Genomic DNA, 27,066 nt, shown 5'->3' with positions numbered 1-27,066 from the left:
ACAGGCTTTATTAAATCAGTTTAATAAAAACAAGCTGCTAATTTTTTATTTATTGCAATGTCATTGGAGAATATGGTTTATAAATTTCTTATTTGTTAAATTTCCCTTTTCTCTCTATGCATTTATATGAGTATTTCGTAAACAATTAAAATATCACAATATACCTCATATTTGTGCAAAACTGTCAAGTGCTAATGAAAAAAATTAGAAATGCTAAGAAGGATGAAAATATTACCTGCTCTGATTTAGTCATACCACACTCTACACATCTACAGAATTATAGATCCTGTATCCCCCAAATTGGTACAATTACTGTAATAAATAAAAATAAATAAATGCAACTTTTAAAAGTGCTATGTTTTCTATGTTATGATTATAGATCGTTGTAGTTTGAATGTTTGTTTTCTCACAATGGCATGTTTATTTTTTTTTTATTTTAAAAATAAAAGGAGGAAAACATTAACAGACAGACAACATTTTACCAAACAGCAAAAGAACAGTAAAGACAACGCGGAGTTACAAACAAAGTGGTAGGGAGTTAACAATGCTTGTTGTACTACATATTGATATCTTCAAAGTGGTTTCTCATAAAAACAGATAGAGACATGCAATACTGATATGATCTCACCGGGAGTGGTGGCGCATGCCTGTAATCCCAGCACTCAGGAGGTGGAGGCAGGAGGATTGCTTGAAGTTTGAGGTCAGCCAGGATCCAAAGTGAGTTCAAGGCCAGCCTGAACTGCATAGTGAAACCCATTCTCAAAAAGACAAAAAAATTAAGTATCTCTATAATAATAATAAGATGTGCGAGAGTTAAGAGATCAGTCTTTTGGGAGCAGATTAGCGTCATGACTGTGGGGATTGGTTTGCCCCTTCTGTCTGATGAATCCTCCCATTTCACTTCCACCGTGAAATGCTGAGCAAGGAGGCCCTTGCCAGATGCCAGCCTCCAGATCTTGGGCTTCTCAGCCGCCACAAACCTGAGCCAATACACCTTCGTTCCTCATAAACGAACCGTGCTGTGGTGTTCTTCCTCAGCAGTGCACTAAGAATCAGGTTTCTGCATAATCGACTTCATTAATATTGTTAGTTGTTGCATAAGCTTTGTAAAACATCTGCCTGATGGTTCATGGTTTGAAACAGGTGAAGTTTTCTGTTTGTGTTAAATCATTTATACTTTTATATATATATACACAATATTATAAAGTTGTAATGTTGTCATAAAATATAAGTAACATGTTTCTGCAGTTGGTACTTCTACACCTTTATCACTATTATGACTGGCTTTATGTTAAGTAATATATTCAGACCTCAATTATATGTAATCAGGAGAATAGAATTTTTATTAATAAATATCTACATTTTTAAGATTTGTAACATTTACAATTTTCTGTATTCTATATTTTTTAGTTATTAATCTTATTTTTACATCTCATTGCTTGCTTTTTTTTCTCTCACACTTTTATGGGCCCCCGATAATATTTTTTTTAATAATTAAAGGTGCGTTTTTACTGGAGCACGTGTATTTTAAAATGTCTTTACTTTCTTAAATTGACAGATGAAAACAAATATATTTGTCATATAATGATAAGCATGATGTTTTGAAATGTACACACTTTGTGGAACTTCTAAGTACCAGGGGCATTATATCACATAATTGCCACTTTGTGGTAAGGATGCTTGAAATTTACTTTCACCATTTTTCAAGAATGTAGTATTTGCTACAATCTACAGCGTCTATGTTGTACAATAGGTCTCTTGAATTTACCTTTCCTACCTTACCGATATTTTGTGTCCCTTGATGACATCTTCCCACACACCTCACAGCCTCTTAACAGGGACATTCTACTTTTTAATTCTAAGAGATCAACGTTGTTTGAATCCATCTGAGATCATGCAGTACATTTGCCTTTCTATGTCTGGATTAGGTTACTTAATACAATGTCTTAAATACATTTGCTTTCACCAAATTTTACCACCTTCATTGGTTATTCAGTTATTAAGTTTATTAGATTATTTTCACCTTTAGAACATTTTCTTCTACATTTTCTTATAACAACATAAAAATGTTGTTATAAGAAATTTTAAGTACTGATATACTTTCCCATAATATGTAATTATTTTGGTGTTGGGCTTTTCTTACAAAGAAACAATATAGATAAATTTTGTGTTTTTCCAGAATATATTTTATCTGATCACATTTTCATAAATAGGAAAGTGTCACTTGTAAGTTATTAACAATTTTCCTGAAAATAAATGACTGAAGATATGATTTAATAGGGTATAAATTAGTTTGAATAAGGGCTTGCAATGGTAAATAAATTTACAATGAATTATCAGAGCCATTATATTAATTTAACTGGTCTTATAGTTTATTTTTCCTTAATTCACTGGTTGAAAATGCTTCTCATATCATACTAGAAACAAAATTATATGTGTTCCATATATATGAATGCTTTTTCAGATGTCCAGGTAAGTTTTATTTTAATACTAAAATAATCAATGTCCTCTATCTACTTTTTTATTCCTGCAATCATAGGCACTATTTATTTGAACATCAGTCTTAAAACAGACTAGATTATCCTCAATAACATGTTAGATTATGTCATAAATTTCTCCCTTGTATGGATTTCTGCATTGTTGATTACTCACCTTTCTTTTATTTAAGACTCCAATTTAATTAAATCTTTCCAACATTTTATATGGCATCATATGTTATAACCAGTATTTAGTCACTCACGGAAGGAATTCTTCCTAATTATTTCCTGTGTTTGCAGTATCGCCCCAGTTTCTGACTGATGAAATGTGTAGTGACAGTAATGGATATGGATGTTCTCCAGGTGCGAGACAAGTTGAAGTTGACACACTCATGTGTTATATCCAGTAGTGCTCATCCTATTCTTACCAAGAACATCAACTGGAAGGTCGGCGTTAAAATATTCATCAGCTCTTGTAACAGAAAAGGTAGTCAGTAAATGTTAGGCAAGCTAATGAACGGATGTTTGTATATTTTAAGATCTGATAGGAAATGAATCCAATACTGTGACATAGAAATGATCTAGCTGGTAAAGCTACATAACAGCTAGAAGCAGAGAATCTTAACAAGGTCCAATACATGACTTTGGATCTGGTCAGGCTAGTGACTCTCTCTCTCTCTCTCTCTCTCTCTGTGTCTCTGTGTCTCTGTCTCTGTCTCTGTCTCTCTCTCTCTCTCTGTCTCTCTCTCTCTCTCTCTGTCTCTCTCCATAAGACTTTCCACCTACTACAGGGTACTTGCTGTAAACTGAGAAGGTAATCCTGCTTCCTTGCTTAATCCCTTCAGTGGACGCACTAGAATTTTGCCTTTAGGACAAAGTCTGTCTCCTTAAACTAGGATTGATAACTATTTTTGGCTTCAACCCACACTTTACTATCACTTGCCTTCGTCTGTATTCATGGGTTCTTTTCTCCTCCTGGAAGTCTGTCGAGCGATGCAAAATAATTCAAGCTCGTCGGAATCCTCATGCTTTCACTCGCGCGGTTGATTCACAGCTGACCAGTCATCACGTTCCCGTTCAGCTAAGTCCCTCCCACTTCTGGACCTCTCTAGCCCTTCCTTCTCCTGAAAGTCTGCTCTCTCAACTTTAAATAATCGTGCATTTAAGCAGAGGTTCTGTCAGAATCCGGCTCATAAAATCTTATGAAATGTTGAGAAATTTAGTGAGCATCTCTGGCAACTATCTTCTGCATAATAAAAACATACCATATTATGCATTCCTCAAATTAGTTCATGTATTATTAGGATTTCTTAAATGACTTTGTCCCCAATCCTCAGCTCAGTTATACACTCACATTTTCCCAATTATTGAAGTAAACCCTAAGCTAGATGCTGTTGTGAAGGGACTTTCTCACTGTAACTAAGACACTAGTCATTTGACATGAAAGATGGATTATCAGAAAGGGCCTAACTCATCAATGAGGCTTTAGAAGCAGGAATTGTCTTCAGGGTGGTGGAGGAGGGAGTCATAAGCGGGAAACAGAAGGCGCATTCAAGGAAGCCTATTCATAAACTGAAGAAAGAAAAGCATGTTGCCATATTTTAACCAAAAACTTGCTTTTGTCCAAAAATTATGCTCTGCTAATCTCTAGTTTTCCTATGGAAGAATAGAGTCACATATGTTTCTTGTAACATATAAAGCTAAAATTCACAAATAGGGGTCATTTTTGTAAGTACTGTGCACGACTTCAGAGAATTATGACTCAGCATTCCAATATTATGGTCATAGAAAACGGTCAGAATTCGCCTTCTAAAGTATGTATCTGATCAGTCAGGCTGCGGCGCCTTGATGAAGCCTCTTCGTAGGTATGCAGTGCTTAGGGATCCTAGATTGTCACTCGTTGTAAGTCAATATTATGGTTTTGGGACATGGCTTTAGAAAGTCAAAAATTAGAGAGTAAGGAAATTCCAGTTGATCTATTCTCAAAAGTTGCACATCTTTTCAGTTAAGGTGTTCTTGAGATCCGGCCCACATTTGCACAAGACTCAGAAACATCACCTGGGTTCTTTTAATGTTCATAAAGCACTAAGTAAAAAATTGAGCAAGTGCATTGTTACATTTGAAATAGAAATAAACAATTATGTATATCCTAAAAGACCAATTACATTTGGCTACTAGAATTGATGGGATCTATACTTTCTCTATCCTGCTTGTGAAGTGCTTATTATTCTATGAGTTAGCCCTATGAAAACTACTGCCCATGAACCACAACATATAATGATTCTCTTAAATTGTTGTTAAATTACATAATTCTTCTTTTCTTAGAATATTAGATAATTGTTTGAAAAATAATTGATCGGTCATTGACGTTCCCTTTAAATTCAAGAAACACATGGTATCCCTGGGAAATTTAAGTGGGTTAATTAGTAATACATGATCGTAGTTAAGAGTGGGTCCACTCTGGTTAACTGTTTGACCCACTGGATGATGAAAAGAAATAAGCAATGAGGTGATCGATTGTGCATTTCAGCACTGCTTGGAATGAAACCCTATTAGAATACAGACATTAACTTTTGATGAGTATGACAGGAATAAATTTAATTGACGAATGATTAACAATATCAAAGAAGCAACAGAAAATTCCACATATTTTTAGTTAACATTAAATTTAGGACAGGAATTTGTGAACTGTATTCAATTTCTAGAAATCGCTGAGGTAATTTAAGTGTTTCAATTCATAGCTTAAGTGTTAATTGGTGCTATTTAATATTCATCTAACTAAGGCTAAAGTTTAAAGACAGATCACCAGCTGGATTTTTTTCCCATAGGAAAATAGGTTGGAACAATGTAGAAGTGAATAGGATTATAAATGCATATATAATTTTTAGCAATTATTAAGAACAAAATTAAAATCTCTTTTTTCTAATTTGGCTTTATACACTTAATAACAGAACACATATTAAATTAGAGTTACTAGCATGTCATTACTCCAAAGCATTTGCTGTTATCATTTTCTTTCTATATGTTTTTCCTATGTATTCATATACCTACATCTTTCATAGTTTATAGCAAACATGATATTATTTATATGAAATATTAGATCCCTTTAATTATAACTCCATGTCTGAAAATGTACCTATGGTAAAATGGTATGCTTACTGTACATGTCAATACTGTATACGTCATTTAGAAGTCTGTAGCAATTTGTAAATAATGTCTACTTCTAGAGAGGAAAAGGCAACAATTCTAAAAAACAAAAAACATAATGTAAATATTCTTTAATTACCTAGGAAAAATCACGTTATATAAAAGCAAATGTTAACATTATTTTCAGGGTTCCACATATTTTCTGAGAATATAATGATTACATATATTTAAACTAATTATTTTATACATTATATTATGCTAAATATATATTTAATTCTGTGACATACATTTCCTTTTTTAGAATATTGTATAACCAGATTGAGGCAGAAAATGCTCCACCCCCGCCAGGACACTCAGTTTCTATGATGCCCAGGTCACAGTTCCTCTTGCTTCTGCCTCTAGACGGGGCTGGTCACTGTGATGCACATTGTAAGAACCAATCAAAGACAGCTTAGTACTCTGCCTCTGTACTTCCCCTTTGCGACCCCATGGAAAATCCCTCCCCGGCCTTTGGGCCCTGACATTTTGGGAATGATCCAATCAGTGCTCATCGACATAAAATACATCTGCCTCCAAATCCTGAGTGATACTTTTAGTGTTTCTGTTTGTTGCATCTACCATGAAGAACAACCATGCTGACCTCTTTGATCACTGGTTGTGGTCTTATGGACAGAGCAAGGACCTCTCCAGGTCCTGATTGGAAAGTGTGCCCTTGAGATTTCTTTTTCTTTTTTTCTTCATATCAGGAATCAAAAGCAGGGCCTGGTGCTTACCAGACAGGCACTGTGTCACTGAGCTGCATCCCCGGCCCTACCCTCCAGAGCAGGATACCTGGCTCCCTGTTCAAGCAGCTCATATCAGACCCAAGAGAGAGGAGGTTGCAGCCTGCCTGACTGCCTGTCTGTAGGTGAGACCCCCAAGGGGCACCCCCATTAATCTGTCAGTTCTGCTCAGCTCAAGCAGAAGACATTGATTCCCTCCCCATGGTTTGGGGGAGGGAATGTTTTAACCTCTGAATGTCTGCTGAGTGACTGGTGTGAGTGCTTGTAATGGACAGCAGAATCAATAGGCCGTTCTGTCTGTGCTCCATGATGAGCAGTTGGATTTCCTCTCCCAACTACGGAGCTTGATTGGACCCCAACCTGTGATTCCATGGACACATCTAATAAGAAAAAAATGGCGAACGTACCAGTGCTTCTCCTTAGTCTGGTTGGTCCCAACGTTGCTGAGAGGAAAGCAGCCTGGTGGGCATCTGAATGCTCTCTCTCTCTGTCTGAAAGGACCCCAGCCTTTGTTTGTTGTTCCATTGTTCAAGGGTACACAACACACACATAGGCAGCCAGAAATGGGAATTAATTAGTATGGGGTTAAAATGAAATCAAACTGCTGTTCCCTGCATCTGAAAAAAAAGAGATTGCTCCTTCCTGAGACTTCCGCCTTGGCAAATAAATCACCCTCATCAGCCTCGTGGTTGCGGACAACACCTGGAGCTGCACTCCCCACTCCCAGCTCATGCACTTCCAGCCAGCTGAACTGGTTCCAGCTGACCACTGCCAGCATTTGCCCACAGAGGGCCTCCCCACAGAGCCTCTGCTTCCTGTCCTGGTCAGGTGGGGTCATCTAACACCACACACGGGGACTGTCAGCATCCCTTCTGACCCTTCGACACAGATATGTAGCACATTTTGAATGAAATAATTGGACTTTCAACCCTGATGAATGGCATGCCACAGCCTTTCCCAAAGCTGGCTCCACCTAGAAGCATAAAATCCGGCAAAAACAGATAAGGCAACCGAGCGAAGCACTCCTCAAAGACTTCAAATAGAGAGGGCAAAAAGCCCACCCACCAGTGTTACCTCAAAACCTTATAAAAGACATTCATTTGACCCTAAGGCCCCTGAAAATCTGCAGTCTTCTATTGCACAAAAAGCACCTGATGTCCGTAAGCAAATCCAGTCTCACAGACAACCATACCCTCTGGTTAAGGACTAATACATGAGTTATAAGGGCTATAGACAGAAAAAATAAATGCCACTTCAAACTAAAAGATCAAGTCACATCAGTAATGGGGGCCAATCTATGACTTCCCTGGTAAAAATGGAACAGAACTCTTTGCCTTCAGAAGTACCATCACCATGGCAACTGGGACTCTCAGCTCTCGCCCCTTCTGCCAGGCATGAACTTGCAACCTGGGAGGACGTCTCACCATTTGTGAGTTCCTGTGTGTGCCTGCATCCCCAAACCACTTCTGGGGAGAGAGCTCTTTAAGTTAAAGGCACCAGCCCAGTCACCCTTTCTCTTGTTTAATTCTGTGTCAGTCTGAGGCAGATAACCACAATGCTAAAACTGTGAAAAGATTTGCCTTCAGGCCTGACCACCAACCACACTCCCATTGCAATTGAACTCAGACACTGTCCTATGTCACGGGAAGCACAGAGGGTACAGTCACACCTCAGCTGCCTAAAGTTGTTTGGGATCCTGATAGACCGTTATTTACCTTGGAACATTTCCCTCCTCCCAGTAAAAATGCCCAGTTATGATTACCGACCAGTGCAAGATCTCTGTGCTGTCAAAAACCCAGCCATCACCTTGCACCGTGTGGCTCCCCATCCTTGCACCCTTCGTGGAGTGCTACCTCCAGCTGCCACCTGGTTTACATGTCTAGATTTAAAAGATGCCTTTGCTTGTAGATTGCTCCCACAGGAAGATGCTAAGACAGGGTAAAAAAAAGGCTGGCTCACTTGGACTCATTTGCCATAGGGTTTAAGAATTCTCCCACTACCCTTGGGAAATCTCTGACAGCAGATTTGACCAAGTCACCAGCACCCTTTCTCTGAGCCACCTCCATCAAGTTCCCCTGGGAAAAATGGAACCATACATCCGGAGGCTTCAAATCTGCAAATTGTTTATAGACTAACAAACTGCTAAACTGCCTGTAGAGAAACAGTGAGGCGTACTGTCCCGCTCGTGATCTCCAAGCTGTAGGTGTCACTGCAGTTGCCCTCCAGTCTGCAGTCACCCACAACCTACTAGTACATCTGCCTGGACCCAAAGAACACCTTCTTCTGCCTTTGATTGGCTCTTGTCAGCCAGCCCCACTTTGCCTTTAAGTGGAAGGACCCCAGTTCCGAGGTCACAGGTTTACTGACCTGGACTCAGCCGCCCAGAGGGTTCAAGAGCTGGTTTACCCTATTTCAGAGAAGCCTGCAGAGCTGGCCTCCCTTGTTTCCCAGCTGGCAGGGAAATATCAATGCACTTCTGATGAACGGCACCCAAGCTGCCTGCTGGAAAGGCACAAAAGCTCTGCTGCAATCTCTGACAGAAACTGGCTACAGGTGTCTGGGGAAGAGGCACAGATCTACAAACAAAAAGTCAAAAACATGGGATTTAATTTAAAATAGGGACATGTGTCCTCACACCAAGAAAGAGATCGTCTACTCCATCCCAGTCCCAGCCACAGGAAAGAAACCTCACAAATTTCTTGGAGCTGCTGATGTCTTTAGAATCTGGATCCCTGAGATCAGAAAAGCAGTGAGGTAACTCCAACCTTCAGCCCCTGGGACTGTCCAGTGGCTCGGCCGTGCACACACTTGTATCCGGTAGGTAAGGGCCGCCTCCTGCTTTGCCCCCACACTCTAATAGCCGCTGTCCTGATCACGAAAGCGGCTTGTGGAAATGAACCGCTCAGTCCTGCCACGAATCTGCCCACCACCTGGGCCCACTGGGCACTGACTTCTGGCACTGACTGATGATCTATTCTTAAGCTGACCAGATTTAAAAATGACCCCCACACAGATCCTGAGTAGACCCTGTTTATGGATGGAAGTTGCTCTTTTAGGAATACAGTCCAACAGGCTAGATATGTTGTAGTCACCTCTGGCAAAGCTGTTTTGGCCAAAGCTCTCTTGCAGATATTATCTGCACAACGAACTCATGTAGGCCCTCATTTGTTCTGAAAACAAAAGGGTCTACTGCTTCTTGCTGTCATTTGGAAACATGTCTGCCAAGGATGCTAACCCAGCATTCAGAACAATCCAGTCCATGTGCCTAGGCACCCCGCAGGGATCCCTTTGACTGAAACATCACCCTTTGAAAATACTGAAGTAAGGCCTTATGAGGGCTAGAGGAATCTATTGGTGCTTATGTGCACCTAGTCAGGCTGGCCCAAGACATTCTCTACTCGGGCTGAGAGGGTAGCAAACATTTTTTGGGTCCTCCTGTGGAAAATCATCCCTAGATGTGGCCTACCCTTGAACACTGGCAGTGAAAATGGACCTGCATTCATAGCAGAGATAACTACATACTAACTATGTACAGCATAAACCACAAAGCTCTAAAAGTTGACAAAAATAAAACAGCCCTACAGAAACAACTTGCAACTACCTCTAAAACATTTAGTTAAAAGACCAGTCGTACCTGTAGACACCCCTGCACACACATATCTCTGGTGCATAGTGACTACTTCTAGAGCTCTTAAAGTTTAGAAATCCTGTCGTCAGTCCACACAGCAGAGTTAAAAGAGCCTATGTAGGTGACTGCTGGAGCTTACCTGGACCTTACAGCTCCTCTGAGGCTCCCTCGGAAGAGACGATGCACTCAGAGCCCTGCTCTAGTTACTCCGGACGCTGACGAGCCCATGCATGCCTGAAGCCTGAAGACACCACTCGCAGGATTCCTCCGTACCTCGATGCATTACTAGCCTGGATTTCTGTGCCTTTTCAGGCTGCTTGCCCTAGCCCTCACTTCAGTGCGTGTATGTACTTGATAGTCCTGCCGGCTGTGGGTTTTCCCTAGGGATGATCGCCCCAAGAGAGCATCCAAGATTAGACCAGCACCCAAGGTGCACTGGCCATGCTCCAGAGTCAGACCGACTGCCTTGCCAGAGTAGTGGTACGGGGCAGTGGGTCTGAACCCTTAAAAGCAACTTAGCGAGAACTCTATAAGGAAACCTTTCCAATCTTCGGGACCTTGGCCAGCGCCCATCCTAGGACCACTGACAGCGCTAATATTACGGCTTCTAGCTGGGCCTTGTCTCAGAAGAGCACATGTAATACGCCCAGCAAATATTTGCAGGGGAAACTAACAGAGGGGGGAAATGTAGCAGAAAACGCCCCCAGCCATAAACTTGAGTTTCAGCTAGCTGCCCAGGTAACACTTCCTGTTATTTTTGTTTCTTCGAAACAGCTGGTCACTGTGATGCATATTGTAAGAACCAATCAAAGACATCCAAGTACTCTACCTCCCCTTTGCAAGCCCTAGAAACCTCCTTCCCTCCCTCAGCCTTTGAGGTGTAATGTTGTTTTCATTCCTTGTCAGTGCCTGTTGACATAAAATAAATCTGCCTCCACATCCTGGGTGACATTTTTTCTGTTTCTATTTGGCATTGCATCACAGCTCTGTATAAACATCATCATACACTCATCTGTAAGTTTTATAATCGCTGCAATCTTTCCCAAAGTATAAATAGTCGTAATTAATTTCCTCAATAATCTTAATACAAATGTAGATTATTTTTAATTTTTTCCTATTATGGGTAATAATTCAATGGGCATCCTCATGGTTATACATTTACATTCTTTTTAAATTAGGTTTAATTCCCCTAAGTGCAGTGAATTACTTAAAAGATGTGCATTTCATTGCTTTTTTAAATATCTCCAGTTGCTTTTTGAAACAAACATGTAATGACACACCATTTTCTAAAAAAAAAAAAACAAAAATACCCCACAAATTCATCACTTTGTGTTCTGTCACTTTTTACAAGTCAACATTATCTTATTAGTATTTTGAAGTTTTTCTTTTATAACTAAGAAGATATACTTCTGGCTTTGGAAAAGTTAAGGTTAGCGTGAAGAAATAAAACTATGTATTCATACCTCTGCAAATTTTATTTCTTACTATAAATATCTGAAAAGAGGCACACAAACAGATATAGCTTGCTTTCCTTTTCTATAGGTTTGTTGATTTTCCGGTCAACAAACCTATCTGTGCAGAAATCACATGCCAGTCTTTGAAGAAATACTAGTGAAGCTTATAGACATACTCTTTCCTCCCCTACTTACATGGAATCTGTAGTTTAGGGCTGTGAGTTTAATCTTATGCCCATTAGAAAAACATCTGAAGTAATCATTTAAAATAAAATTTCTGGAAATATTTCCAACAACTCCAATCCACTTCAACTGACTTGTAAAACACAAATCCATAACTGAAAATATACCTTATCTGATTCTGATATAGGTAGGCTGAAGATCATAACTCAGTAATCCCAGTCTTGAAGAAATTCATCATTTTTCTCTATGAAAACAGACATGAGCCATCATATCTTCCACAGGGACAATACTTATGTTTTTATTCTTTTCAATACCTAACACAAAAATAAAATTATGCTAAATAGCATAAAATTGCTCATTGTAAATCTACTCACATTCAACAATACTCTGATTCATATTAACATTATGCATCAGAAAAAATCTTATCCCTTCCCTTCAATATGAGCCCCTTAGTACAGTTGTCCTATTTTAGCAGACAGGCTAAAAATAACATAAACAGATAATTTATACATTACCTGAAAAATGTTCTTTATCTGGAATATGGTACAGCAAATACCTGTATAAAGTATTTCAAGATTCTGAATTTCTGGATTTTCTGGTCAAAAATAGGCATATATTTCCCTTGACCATAGTTATCTGTGGTAAAATTAAAGTCACATTACAAATTTTAGTACTCTGCTAAATAGATTCCAGTTTAATCATATAGATCTGTATCTTCTAGACAAGTACTTCTCAGCATCCTGAAGTCATATGTCATTTATCCTCATGAACATTGCCCGTGAATCCCCCTGTGCTGCCTGCTCCACTCCTCTGCTCTCCCTGTGTGCTGCAATATTCTTCTTCAGGCTGCTGAAGCAGTGGCAATAGTCCTCTGCTGCCGTAGTCAGTGGTGCCATGTCCGCTAAATCCATATTTGGACACCTTGAAGTTTCTCATGTTCATCATTTTCAACTGGAACACAGAGGCACAAAGTGTGAGTATTCACATTTATGTTAGTCAGCTTTGTGTTATTGTAACTAATACCTGGCACATTTCTACCTAGAAAAGAATAAAGATTTATTTTGGTTTATGGTTTTAGAAGATGTAGCCCTTGATTGGCTTGTCCTGCTACCTTTAGGCCTGTGACGAGGCGGGACATCTTGCAGAATGAGTAGCAGAGCAAGCTGCTCTCTGCATGGCTACCTGAGAATAAAGGTGGACATAGGAAGAGTGCAGGGTCCTGTAGCCCTTGAGCAGGTAAAACTACCATGACCTAAAACCTCCAATGAGCCTCATGTCCTGACACATCCCCCCACTTCCCAACAGCAGCCATCTGAGAGATCAGTCCTTTAATACAGCCAAATTATAGCAACATGTTCTATGAAAATCCACATCTTCACCCTGTTGGACCCTATCTTTTTAATTCCTTCTGTGCTTGGTATTTTTCCCCTACCCCTAAGGAGACACTGTGTTTATCTATAAAAATCAGCTCTATTGACTTAGTCTCCAGAACACCTATATGTCCACTGATGTATTTCAATCCAAAGTGACACATTTTCACAAGCTCTGACACTGTTGCATGACTTTTGCCTCCTAGCTTATTGCTATCCTGGAAAAAATATCTATTCTAGATACGGACAACTACTTGCATTTCCTGAAGCTTAAGAATACAACAAACTCTCTCAGAGCCACCAAACATTAACTTTTTGTTTTTAAATGATAAACAGATTTTTCTGTCTCCCTCATCCCAAGTAATACATAGCATTTAAGATGGAATCAAAACCTCTAAGAGGTGCCCTTAGTGTCTGCACTGTCTAGGACTCTTTCTAAGATGAGTACAGTTAAGTCCTGAAATCCATCCCACACTCATCAGCCAATCACTGAACTCAATGGAGAATGGGATTTGATCTCATGAACTTGTGTTTTTCTCTCTTGCACAAGTGAACCATGTACTTTAAAGCTCATTGGATGCAAGAACGCTGCTTCACCTAGAGTCAGGGGACTTACTGACTAGTGTGAGCCCTGCCTACCTCCACTTCTCCTGCACCCACTGTTCTCACACATCTGGAAGGGATGAGGAACACATGGATGTATACTGAGTGGGATATTTTCAAAAAATGCTACTACTGTGATACTCTTTGTTGTTCTTGTTGTTTTGAGAGAGCTTGCTATGTAGATCAGGCTGACAAGGAATTCCCTTTGTAGCCCAGGCTGGCCTCGAACCTGTGGTAATCCATCTGCCTCAGCCTTTCAAGTGCTGGGATTACAGGTGTGCGTCACCGCTCCTGGCTTGTTAGAGTATATTCTTTGTGAAAATAGAGGAACTTACATCATGTGGATGGTTTAACCTATCTAATGAACATGACTGGATTTAAGTGCAAGATAAATCTGTGATAGCTTATACAGACAACAAAATATGGCTTCATAAATGTTCAATAGTGCTAGCTAGTTGCTAGTATTATCTAAGAAATTGTTATATTATAAAAATTGACACTTTATTGGAAGAAAACCTTTTTTGGAAGATAACCCCCAACAAGCTGAGGTAACACCTTGCAGACAGAACTAGCCAAGCACAGGTTTGTTTCTCTTGAGCAACAGGGCAGAAGTTACAAAGCTGCTCTAATTGGCTCTGTTTTCTTATCAGAAAGGCTATTTATTTTCTTCCAAAGTAGGTTTATTTCTCTCTCTGTATAAAAATCTTCAGTGTAGTTGGAAACATCACTCTCACTGTTCATTGACTGGTCCAGATTTAGGATTTCTTCATGTTCCTCTCCTAAGATGAGAAATACGACTCTAGCAGAATTGTCAAGGGAGAACTCCATCATTTAATTTTATCAGAACGGATTGTGTAGCCTTTGCCACTCCAAGGACAGGTAGTGTTGATTTGTTTATTCAGAGAAGGATTAAATATTCACATTCTATCCCCTTACAGTATCCTGACAGACAGTGATTGGGCAAGTAATCCATCTTCATCTCTACCGCTTCTTGCAACAGATGAAACTCAGAACATTGTAAATCTCCATAAAAGAGTTTATTAACCTCAATTCAATGTACTATGTGTAGATGCTCTGCCCACGTAGTATTAATAATGGCATTATGTACACAGCAGTCTATTCCATTTTCTATATAGAGGTGATGGTGAGAGACTCCTTAACATTCTTACCCACCTAAACACATTATGTGCACATAGTCTTTATGACCATAATTGAAGTCATTGAAGTCAATGAAGATTGATTTTTTTTCTCTGTAGAGCACATGCCGACTACCACAATGTGTGTTCAGCACAAGACTTGTAGTAGCTTTGTCCTCACAAGTTTACAGTTTTCTAACTGACCTCTTTCCTGGGCACCATTTGAACTTATAAATTCTGTGATATTGTGTATGACAAACCATCAAGAGGGCTTGAACTGATACATTTTGGTAGTGTTTTGTCAAGTGAAATCTGTAATCACACTCCAAGTTTGAAAAATATTTAGGCTCAGGCATGCTCTGTCACTGAAAATATTTATCTCCATATTTTTCTTAAAGTAGTGACAGAAATGACTGAGGGGAACACACTGCTTCCTTTTATGGCTAAGAGAGTGGCCTAGTGACAAACACTCGGGAAGCGCATCCGGAGACAGGATTTGGTTCAACTTCCCGCTAATCCGCCCTAGGGACGTCTCTGTCTCTCTGTTTCACTTTTCTCTCTTTAGCTGGCCTCCTGGGACTGCTGTGAAGGGAGAGGGATAGTGCATTTAAAGACACTATGGACATTTAGAATAGAATTACTATTTGCTATTTGTGTTCTGTAATTTAAAGCAACATTTACCCTTACACCTGCATTAACCTTTCTTTCATAATAAGTCTCATTTTCTTCAGCATGACTTCTTACCTCATACTTGTCTTTTATGGAAAATATTGTTGGCAAAATCATGAAATGTGAGGTCCTTTTTTCTCATTTAGTTATGATTCTGTATCATTCAATATATTATTTGGTTACTCAGTCTTTCAAAACACCTTTTCCTTGTCCTCAGTTACGTGGATATTTTGTTCCTTCTTTTGTTTCTTCGATGAATTGCTCACTCATCGATTTTTCCTCATCCATATACACCGTGGTAAAGCTTGAGTCTCAGACTTTTTCCTCACTTTCCTTTTCCTTTCTTTAGAAATACAATCTCAGTATCCATCTGTACCTGCAGCTCCTGCTTTCCTGGGTGCAGCAGGCTTTCTTTCATCAGAACCATGATGCTCTTCCTGGTACTTTCTTGCAGACTTGTTTTAAAAAGGCTGTTTAATTTTCCTTTTCAGGATACTAAAATGTTACCTTCCTCCTCTTTTTTCCATGTTACTTGATTTTTTAAGACTTGCACATTCAGAAACTAAAATTTTGTGGTCTAACCAAGTTAAGTTATTGAGACAGTTGAGTGCATGATGAGAAATACGCTTCTAGGTTTAGTTTCCAGCGTGTGCAATGTCAATACTTAGTTAAGAGATTATCTTTCTTGCAGTGAAGATGTTTAGCTCCTTTGTCGAAAATAAGGTGACTGAGTGTGTGTGAATACGTTTCTGCATCATCTAATACGTTCCACTGATCCTTGGATCTGTTTTTTGGTTAGGATCATGCTATTTTTATTACAGCAGCTTTATAATACAATTTCAAATCAGGGATTCTGACCCCCCCTGCCTTGCCTATATTTCTCAGAACTTTGTTCTAGGTCACTTCTGTCTCCAAATGAATTTTAGGGTTTTTACCTCTACTTCTGTGAGGTTTGCTCTTGGTATTTTGTTTGGGATTGTGTTAAATTTGAGTAAAATATTTGGAAGTGTATTCATTTTCACTGTGTTGGTCTTTCCACCCAAGAGCAAGGCTATATTTCCATTTTCTGAGACCCTGTTTGATCTCCTTTTTTCTTTTCAGAATTCTATACTTTTCAATGAAAAGATCTTTTACTTTTTTTGTTAGATTGATTCCTACGTATTTCAGTTTTTTCAATGCTACTCTGAAAGGTGTGCTTTCCCTAATGTGTCTTTTAGTGAGTTTTCTGTACATATACAAAAATGACATTTGCTTTTGAATGTTGTGTTTCCAGCCAGTTACATGATTGAATTTCGTTATTAAACCTAGAAGTCTTTTGGTGGAGTTTTGGAGGTCAAAGATTGAAATATTAAAGTAGAAAAACTAAATCTTCTGGAAGAAAAAAGAACTGGAAGAAAGGTAGAACTCTTAAAGAGATAACTGTAGAATTTATCTCTCAAAGACATAAGGCAGAATGTATTAACAAAATCCCAGTTACACGGGAAATACTACAAAAATCAACAACTCGGATCACCTCATGTTAAAATGTTTTTAAACAACAAAAGAAATCACCAGCAAAAGAAAGTGACAACCTACAGAGTGGAAAAAAATTTGCCATCCATTCTTCAAACAAAGGTATGACATCTAGAATATATAAAGAACTAAAATAATCATAACTCCAAATTTAAAGATCTAATCCAAAAGTGTGCATTTGAAAAGAATACACACTTCTCAGGTAAAGCAAATAAAAAGAAAACAGCAAATAAACAAAAATTTTCAACATCACCAGTCATTCAGGAGAAGCAAATTATTTCTCCACAGCCTCACCAGCATTTGTTATTGGTTGATTTCTTAATGCTAGCCATTCTTACTGGGATGAGATGAAATCTCACTGTTGTTTTAATTTGCATTTGTCGAGTGACTGATGATGTTGAACATTTTCTCATGTATTTATTTGCCATTTGTATTTCTTTATCTGAGAAGTGTGAAATCATCTCAGCTGCCCATTTTTGGATTGGGTCTTTGAGTTTTGGGGGGGCTGATTTTTTTAATTCTTTATATGTTGTAGATAGAAGGTCTTTGTCCAAGGGACAGTCAGCTAAAATTTTTTCCCAATTCATGGGTTTTCTTTTTACTCTATTGGTGATTTCTGTATATGTGCAGAAACTTTTCAGTAGGATGAGAAATATTCTCCACTGCTGGTGGGAATGCAGACTGGTGAAACCACTGTGGAAATCAGTTTGGCGATTCCTCAGCAAACTAGGTCTAGAGGTCCCATTCAACCCAGCTATTCCCCTTCTGGGTATTTTCTAAGAAGATCTGAAAGCATCATACCACAGTGATATATGTGCACCCATGTTTATAGCAGTATAATTTGTAATTTCTAAATCGTGGAAGCAATCCAAATGTCCATCCAGTGAGGAATGGATAAAAAAATTGTGGTATTTTTATATAATGGAATATTGCTCAGCTATAAAGAAAGATAAACTCGAGGCTTTTACAGATAAATGGTGACAACTACAGACCACACTGATAAGTGAAATAAATCAGACCTGCATGTGTAAGCATAGTATTGTCTCACTAGTGTAAGAATCTGAAAGAGTGAATAAAAATTAAGAGGCATGATAGACATTGTGAAATGACAGGAAAATGCTCAAAAGTTAAGAACAACTGGAGTGAGGGAAAAGAGAAAAGAAGGAAGGGGAAATTATGTATGTATGTATATACAAGATAGGTAACAGAGTTTACAACTGACTTCTGTCACTTTACTGAAAGGAGCAGTTAATGATTACTTATTTGATTAATCTTGCATGTCTGTATTTGTTTTCCTTAGAAACCACTTTGAAGATATCAATACAACCATTGTTAATTTCCTATCACTTTGTCTGTAATTCAGTATTGCTTGTATTGTTCTTATGCTATTTTGTAAATGGATGTCTGCTTGTTATGGTTTTCATTTTTTTTATTTTTAAAATAAATTTTTAAAAAGAGAAGCAAATTAAAAGAACACTGATATTTAAACTCACTCCAGAAAGAATGGCTATTATCAAGAAATCAATCACTAACAAAGGCTGGAGAGTTTATCTTTCTTTATACCTGAGTAACAGTCCATTACATAAAGAGGCTGTGGAGGAAAGGAGCCCTTCTGCACTGCAGGCAGGAGTGTAGACTGGTGCAACCACTACGGAAATCAGTGTGGAGACTCCTAGAAAAACTAGAAGTAAAGGTTCCATCTGACCCAGCCACTCCCTTCATGGTATCTTCACGAAAGGCCAAAAAGGATCATACAATAGAAATATTTTCACACCCATGTTTATAGCCACACAGTTTGTAATAGCTGAATTTTGGCAACAGCCAAAATGCCCATCAACTTATGTGTGGATAAGTATGTGTTTTATACAATAGAGTACTACTCAGACATAAAGAAGGATAAACTGAGACATTTCTAGATAAATTGGTGTGCCTTTACAGCATATTCTTAAGTGAAATAAATCAGACACATATGTGTAATTATCGCGTTGTGTCTCTGGGTGAGATACCAAAAAATGTAAATATGGACCAAAATGTACAATAGATACAGTGAAATATGAAGAGAATGTTTAAATGGAAACTGGAACTACAGAAAGGGAAGATGGAAAGGAAATAAAGGTTAAACAATGAGAAAAGAAGGAAAACTGAAAACAAATTTATTTTTTAAGTAAGTAAGAGGAAAGGAGTTGAAGGTAGGGGAGGAGAATGGGAATAAAAAAAGAATCAAGATATATCATGCGTGGGTACAAATCCCCAACGATGAGTGGGATAATTTTGTATATCTAAAATGTACCAGTACACTTAATTATTTTTTTAAAAAAGAAAAAAAACACTAACCTACTACTACAGACACCTGGAAAAAAATAAAGGTATTGAGATATACAGAACTAGTAACGACGAACAGAATAAGATTGCGAAGGAAGATTCACAACTTCATATGTAGTAGCATCTTAATTTTGGAAATGATGTGAAAAGTCACGTAGACTGAAGTATATTTGATTCTAGAATCCAAATCTCAGTCTCCATGAGTATACCCACGAAGCCTTAAATATCATCTAAATGAATTGATACACTGGATTTGTTCCTCTTTACTCTTAAACAACACTGAAGCATCCTTTAAAATATTTCTACAGTCCTTTCAACAATTATCTCTCATTAGCATATTGCAAAAAGCATCTAAAGAGTCTTTCTGATTTTGATATTTGCACTCAATGCCATGTCTTCAATTCCATGTCATGAGTGAGCTTTGCAAATATAGTCCAGACCGTGCCACTCCTGTGTTCAGATCCACCCAGAGAATTCTGGAGTGATGCCCAGAGTGCTTACACTGGCCTGCAGGACCATCTAAAAATTGAACTCTCTTAGCTTCATGGCAACCCTTTGCTCAGCTGCTCCTCAGGGTGCTCTCTGAAGCCCTACTGTCACACTTGCTGGTGCTCAAAGAGCTGAAAGCCACATTTCCAGCACTTACCATTCACACAAACTCCAGTGCTATTCCTCTGTACTCCTCAGGTCTTTGAAATTTTGCCTATGAAATCTATTCTGTTGTATTTTAAATTATGCAACATATCTCTACCCTGGAGTGGGTTTTCCCCATAGAATTTATCATCTCTTTATATACTGTACAATGTACATACAGGATAAAGCATTATTTCCCATTTCTTCACAATTATATATATAGTATTGCAAAAGTATAACTCATACATTTCTTACTTGCATGGTTTATGGTTTATTGATCCTTCGTGACTAAAATGTGTACTCTATGAGGACAGCATTTTCACCAAACATTTGTAGCTGAATAGACAGTGAGGCAGGAAACCTTGGAAAAACGAAGAATGTGCAGGGTTAAGAGCTATAAGAACTTTTTACGAGAGCAAATATATTATAGTCTCTGATAGGCAATATAACTGACTTTTATGGAACTAAATTTCCTCTGTAAAATAATAGGATTTAATTTAACTACCTCTCAGTGTACTTTAGTTCTGAAATGCGAAATATAAATGAAAGAGTAGACTTCTATTTTCTTTTATGCCCATAATATTAGAGAGGACCTCCTGGAATTGAAAGTAGTGGTTTTGTAACTCTACAGTATAACTGCTTATTTTTCACAGTAGGTAGTAAACATAGAGAACTCATATTCATAGAAGTTGTTAGGACTGAAAATCCTGCTGGACTGAAAAGAGTTTTTAACACATTCTGGAATCAGTGAATCATTTTTGGTGATGTCTTTTGTATTAATATCCAATGGCAAGTTTCCCAGCCAAGTTTCCCAGTTTTTTCTGAAACTTCCAAGAAAGAATTTAGAATTCGTTCAAATAGTTGGTAATAATGTGACAACAAACAAGATTTAACAATGAATTAGTATACAGATGCTAAAGTTTTTATAGAAAATGTAATTTTGTAAAATATTTAATTCACAATCAGTTTCATTATGCAGACTAATTATGAATCTTTTGCTATGATATAAATTAAGATATCTCAGACCAAACGGTTTTAGAAGGAACGTACTAGTAGTTAATAATGATTGCTTAGCATAGTAGTGAAGTTAGTAGGAATGATATCTGGCAAGTGATCAACATTCAACAAAAACGCAGTAGGTTTTGTATCTAGAAAAAAGACCATCAAATTCCTTTATATTTCTTATTATGTTTTACTCAGAAATGCAAATGATTGTTCTGCAAGTTTGAGTTGGCCCAACCATGGTCTGAAGGATGCGTGAGATAGAGAAAAGGAAAGATGTAGGCAAAGGTACATTAGATCTAAAAGAGTCATTGGGGTGGACTAGATAACATGTCAATTTAATTTATAAACATTTCAAATTCTAAAATATTGACAAGTTTGCCAAATGAAATGGAATAGTTAATGCCTTATTAAAGACTTTCAGAATGGACTTCAGTATTGCCCTTTCTTACTCTATTCACTATCAAAAATTGTTCATTCTATTTACCCTTTAAAAATGGGTAAAAATTACATCCATATGAAATTCAAAGGGGAGCAATTTTTCCTAACTCATTCCTGGAGGTGAGTGTGACCCTCATACCAAAACCAGAGAAAGACCCAAATGAAAAAGGGAACTATAGGCCAATCCACCTAATGAACATAGATGCAAAAATGCTCAATGAAATACTAGTAAACAGAATTCAGCAAATAATCAGGAAGATTATACACCATGACCAAGTCAGATTCATCCCAGGAATGTAGGGATGGTTCAATATATGCAAATCAATAAATGTAATACACCATATCAACAGAGCCAAAGACAAGAATTACATGATCATTTCAATAAATGCAAAAAAAGCTTTTGACCAAGTCCAACACTCATTCATGATAAAAAAAAACCCTAGAGAAAATTGGAATAGATGGTGTTTACCTCAATCTGATAAAACCATCTATAACAAATCAACAGCCAACATCATACTAAATGGAAAAGAACTGAAAACTTTCACTTTAAAATCAGTAACAAGACAAAGATGTCTACTGTCACAACTCCTATTAAATATAGTTCTGGAAACATTAGCTAGAGCAATTAGACAAGACAGAGAAATAAAAGGAATGCAGATTGGAAAGGAAGAAGTGAAATTATTATTCACAGATGACATGATACTGTACATAGAAGACCTCAAAAATTCCACTAAAAGACTTGTAGATTTAATAACCCAATTCAGTAGTGTAGCTGGGCATAAAGTCAACACTCAAAAACCAATAGCATTCCTGTACACAAACAACAAACACTGAGGGAGAAATTAGGTAAGCAACAACTTTCACAATAGCATCAAAAAAATGAAATACTTAGGAATCAATCTAACAAAGGAAATAAAAGATCTCTGCAGTGAAAATTCAAATACTCTGATAAAAGAGTTCGAAGAGGATTTCAGAAAATGACAAGATATTCCTTGCTTGTGGATAGGAAGAACCAACATTGTGAAAATGGCCATACTCTTAAAGTTATTCTACAGATTCAATGCAGTCCCGATTACAATACAATTAGTATACTTCACAGAACTAGAGAAAATATTCCTAAAATTTATCTGGAAACAGAAGAATCACAGAATAGCAAAAGCAATCCTGAGCAAAAGAAGAATCACAGGAGGCATCACAATCCTTGACTGGAAATTATACTACAAAGCTACTATGAGAAAACCAGCATGGCACTGGCACAAAAACAGACCTGAGGATCAATAGAACAGATTACAAGATGCAGAAACAACTACAAACACACTCAGCCACCTTATCTTTGAGAAAGGGGCAAAACATGCCTACTGGAAGAGAGATTTCCTCTTTAATAAATGGTGCTAGAAGAACTGGCTTTCCACAGGCCAAAGAGTAAAACCAGACCCACGTCTATCACCATGCACTAAAGCCAAAATGGGTCAAAATCTAAATATTAAAGCAGAAACACTAAATCTACTGGAGGAGAAAGTAGACAGAAATCTTGAAGACATACGGGGTAGGCAGAGACCTCAATAACAAAAATGAAATTGCACAGGAAATGCTTCAAAGAATGAACAACTGGGATTGCATCTGACTGAAAAGCTTTTCACATCAAAAGAAATCACCAACAGAGTAACAAGAAAACACACAAATTGGGGAAAAAATTTGGCCACCGTTCCCCCGGCCTTGGGCTTTGTTTTTGGACCCCTTAAGGATTTGAAAAAAAATCAAGCCTCTGAAATTCAAAGACTCAATCCAAAAATGGGCATCTGAGATGAATACACATTTCTCTGATGGAGAAATATAAGTGGCAAATAAACATACAAAAAAATGTTCAATGTCATTAGTCATTCCAGTGATGCAAATTAAAACAACACTGAGATTCCATCTCACCCCAGAAAGAATGGTTACCATCAAGAAGTCAATGAATAATAAATGCTGAGGAGGATGTGGGGGAAAAGAACCCTTCTCTACTTTTGCTGGGAGTTCAGATTGGTGAAACTACTGTAGAAATACCTATGGAGAGTCCTCAGGAAACTAGGACTAGAGGTCCCATTCAATCCAGCTATTCCCCTTCTGGGTATTTTTCCAGAAGAACTAAAAACATCAAGCACAGCCGTATATGTGCACCCATATTTATAGCTGCACAATTTGTCATAGCTAAGTCTTTAAAACAAACTAAATGCCACTGAGAAATGTATAAAGAGGATGTGGTATTTTTATACAATGGAGTATTGCTCAGGTATAAAAAAGATAAACTCAAGGATGTTATAGGCAAATGTATGCAACTAGAGGCCCTACTCGTAAGAGAAATAAATCAGACCCACATGTGTAAACATCATGTTGTCTCCCTAGTGTAAGAACCGGAAAGAGTAAATAAAATCTGAAAGGAAAAATAGATACTGTAAAAGCGAAAGACACTACTCAAAGAGAAAGAACAACTGGCATGAGGGAAAGGAGAAAAGAAAGAAAGGAAGGGAAAATATATATGCATACACATAGGGTAGCTGGGATAGTTTAACTGATGATTTTTATGTGACTATTGAAAAGAACAGTTAATGCTTAGATTTTTTCTGCTTTTTAAATTTTTGACCAAATTTTCATGCTTGTATCTGGTAATCTGAATAACTAGTTTGAAGACAATAGTATCCAATACAACAGCCATTGTTGAGTTGCTATCATCTTGTTTAGTAAAGTTCTGTATTGTTTCCAATGTTATTTTTACTCTCTTGAAAAAATAGAAAAAAATTTATCCATTAACTGATTTAACACTGAGAAATTCAGAAAATAACTTTAAAAATGCATTGAAGTGTTATGAGAGCTTCCCAGAAATCACTTTTTAAAAGTTAGTTCATCACCAATGTGCAAAGTGTAACTTTCAGAATAACCCATTTTTCATAAGGCTCTTTGAAAAAGGATTGAATGTGATCAAACTTTCTATTTGATTATTGCCGGGCTCATCTTACTAATAAAAGAGCACTACCATAGTCATTTTTAGAGTAACTGAATTTTTTAAAGTCTGAAAATCATTATTAAAAAAGAAAGTTTCTTAATGTTCTAAGACTTCTGAAATTTTCTTGGATATCATTTGGACCCAAGACTTTATATCTCTATGGCTAAATAATGTGTTCACTGCTGTTTACAAAACAAGATGACTAGCCTCACCAACAGCTTAAGAAGAAAGCACCTTCCATGGGGTGACAACAGAGGTTTAAGAATAGAATTAACTTAAATATATGGAGTGGAAAATTAAAAATTATCTTGCTGACTTTTCTCTCCATTGGTGGGACAAAATATCCAATACCCAAAGTCAAGAAGTAAAGGTTTATTTAGCTCAGTTTGTGGAGATTTCAGTCCATGCTCAACTGGTTTTAAGACAGAGTGGCTCATGGCAGAGGGCAACAGTTCATGTCAGCAGAGAACAACAAAAGCAACAAGGGCAAAAAATGAGGAGCAGAGAGCAAGACTCTTTCTCTCCCTTATAGTGTACGCAGGCTCCCCGCCCCGGGGCAGGTGTAGCACTCACACCCATAATCCCAGCATGGACCATGTGTCAATCAAAAGCTCTAGAATCCCACCCCTGGGCTGCATGAGGCTTTGGGGGGACATGCAGACACAAACTGTAACAAATACCTTCTATTAATTGCTACTTTGCATCATAGTTTCCTCTTGAGTAAATTATTAGGATTTTCTAAAGATCAGTTTCCCTCTGCAGTTTTGAGATGATCAGGATGATGCTAGAATTTTGTTTTAGATATAACCAACAGAATTTTAGAAATCACTTATGTGAAATCATGGAGGGGAGGAGGCTATTGTGCAGATAAAGAGTATTTCCTGTAATTTCAGTGGCATTAATAATTTGTTCCCATCTTCCACTATATATATATATACATATATATATGTATATATATATATATATGCCATAACATGAAGACCATGTCTTCATGGATGTCTCATTTACCCTAAAAAATGACTAAATCACCATCCCTTAGTACTTAGACTCTGATATGCACTATTAAATGTACTGACAGTTTCTCTGTCTAGATTCAGTAACGGAAAAATATCAGCAGTTGATGTAGCTCTCCACATACACTCCCAACTCCCTTCCTGAAGAACCAGGGATGGCTTACCTGAAAGAGCTTCCTTGCAAGGCACTGATCCCCCTCAGGGCTACCCCACAATCTCAACTCACATTTAGACCTGTAACCAGAATCAAAATGGCAATGACCATGTGCGACCTGTGAAGAGATATCCAGCACAATAATAATTTTATTTTGCTCATCTATATAGACAGAAACACAGAGGAAAATGTGAAAATGCATCATACCTTGAAACGTTTGAGCTAGAAGAAACGTAAAGTTGGGTCATAACAAATTTGTTATTAGGAGTGCGTTATGCAGGGATTCTAGGTACAAAGTCCTAAATGGAGTAATTAAGCATAGGACTAACAGTTTCCTTCTTGGTTAATTGAAGTATAGACCCAGAGGTGGCCTATCTTCAATAAAGATTAAGTGTCAGAACTTCCCTGCATACTGTACAGGAAACTGTCTGAAGACATATGTGGCTTGAAATAATGAAATAATAGTGTGGATTTTCATCTCTTTAAGAAACACTTGTAAGTGTCAGAAGATATCCTTTTCCTTTTGTTTTTCTTTCTTTTTTTTTTTTTTTGGTACCAGGGTCAAACTCACGACTTCATGCTTGCCAGGCAGGCAATTGCACCACTGAGCTATATCCACGGCCCCAGAAGATATCCTTTTATCCAGAGTGTAAAAATTAAATTTATATAAAGATCCTTATAATGTTTAAAAGCTAGTCTTTTCTTCCTTTCCTTTTCCCTCCCTTTTTTTCTTTTCTTCCTTCTTTCCTTCCTTTCTCTCTCCCTGGCCTGTCTACCATTTATTTCTAGGGCTAGATCATGGTCAAATTGAGATCCGTGAGCTCAGACAATGACAGGATGCCCTGGTAACAGGGGCAAAGTGATAGAAGTTGTAGTGAAATTCTATGAGCAGAAAATGTCTGGGTTTGGAGAGCTGAAATCTGTCTTGAAAATAGAGAGTCACAGCCTCTGCACGGCAATTCAGCCAGTTCACAGAGCCTGAGGCCTTTGGATGAAGTTGAGATACTGGAAGAAGAAACCCTGCTCCATTTTCAAACATGTGCATTTCTCAAAATTCTTCAGGTGACTGTGTGTTCAGAAGTGAAAACAATTGGGAAGTGATACCTTTACCTTGATTCTGAAGGGATACAAATATCTGGAGGTATAAAACTTTGCTATGGCCCAACACAGTAGGAAATTATAGGCATCCGATGAAAATGAACTTTGGCCTTATTAGGACAGATCGGGTGAGGTGGGCACCACTGGAACTGCATCTGATATGTCGGTTGTTCCCAAAGCAAGAAGGCATCTGTGGAAAACACAGATTATTACTACCGTCAAATATTGGAGAAAGTTAGGGGTTCACTCCTAGCATATTCCCTGTAGCTCGTCTGTTACCATGGATAAAAGATAAACGGGTCCCACAGATGCGCTGAAGATCATCAGAAATTCAATCGGTTTGTGACTCCAATCGCTTCATCATAACTGTGAGTCTGTCGGAGAAAAGACAAGAAAGCTCACAGCATCTGACGTGTGATGTAATGAAGTCTTTTAAATATTTGATTATATTAACTTTTT

This window comes from Chinchilla lanigera, unplaced genomic scaffold (genome assembly GCF_000276665.1).
Source record: "Chinchilla lanigera isolate Chin_1 unplaced genomic scaffold, ChiLan1.0 scaffold00040, whole genome shotgun sequence".
Taxonomy (NCBI): Eukaryota; Metazoa; Chordata; class Mammalia; order Rodentia; family Chinchillidae; genus Chinchilla; species Chinchilla lanigera.
Note: the sequence above shows the minus strand (reverse complement) of the source record.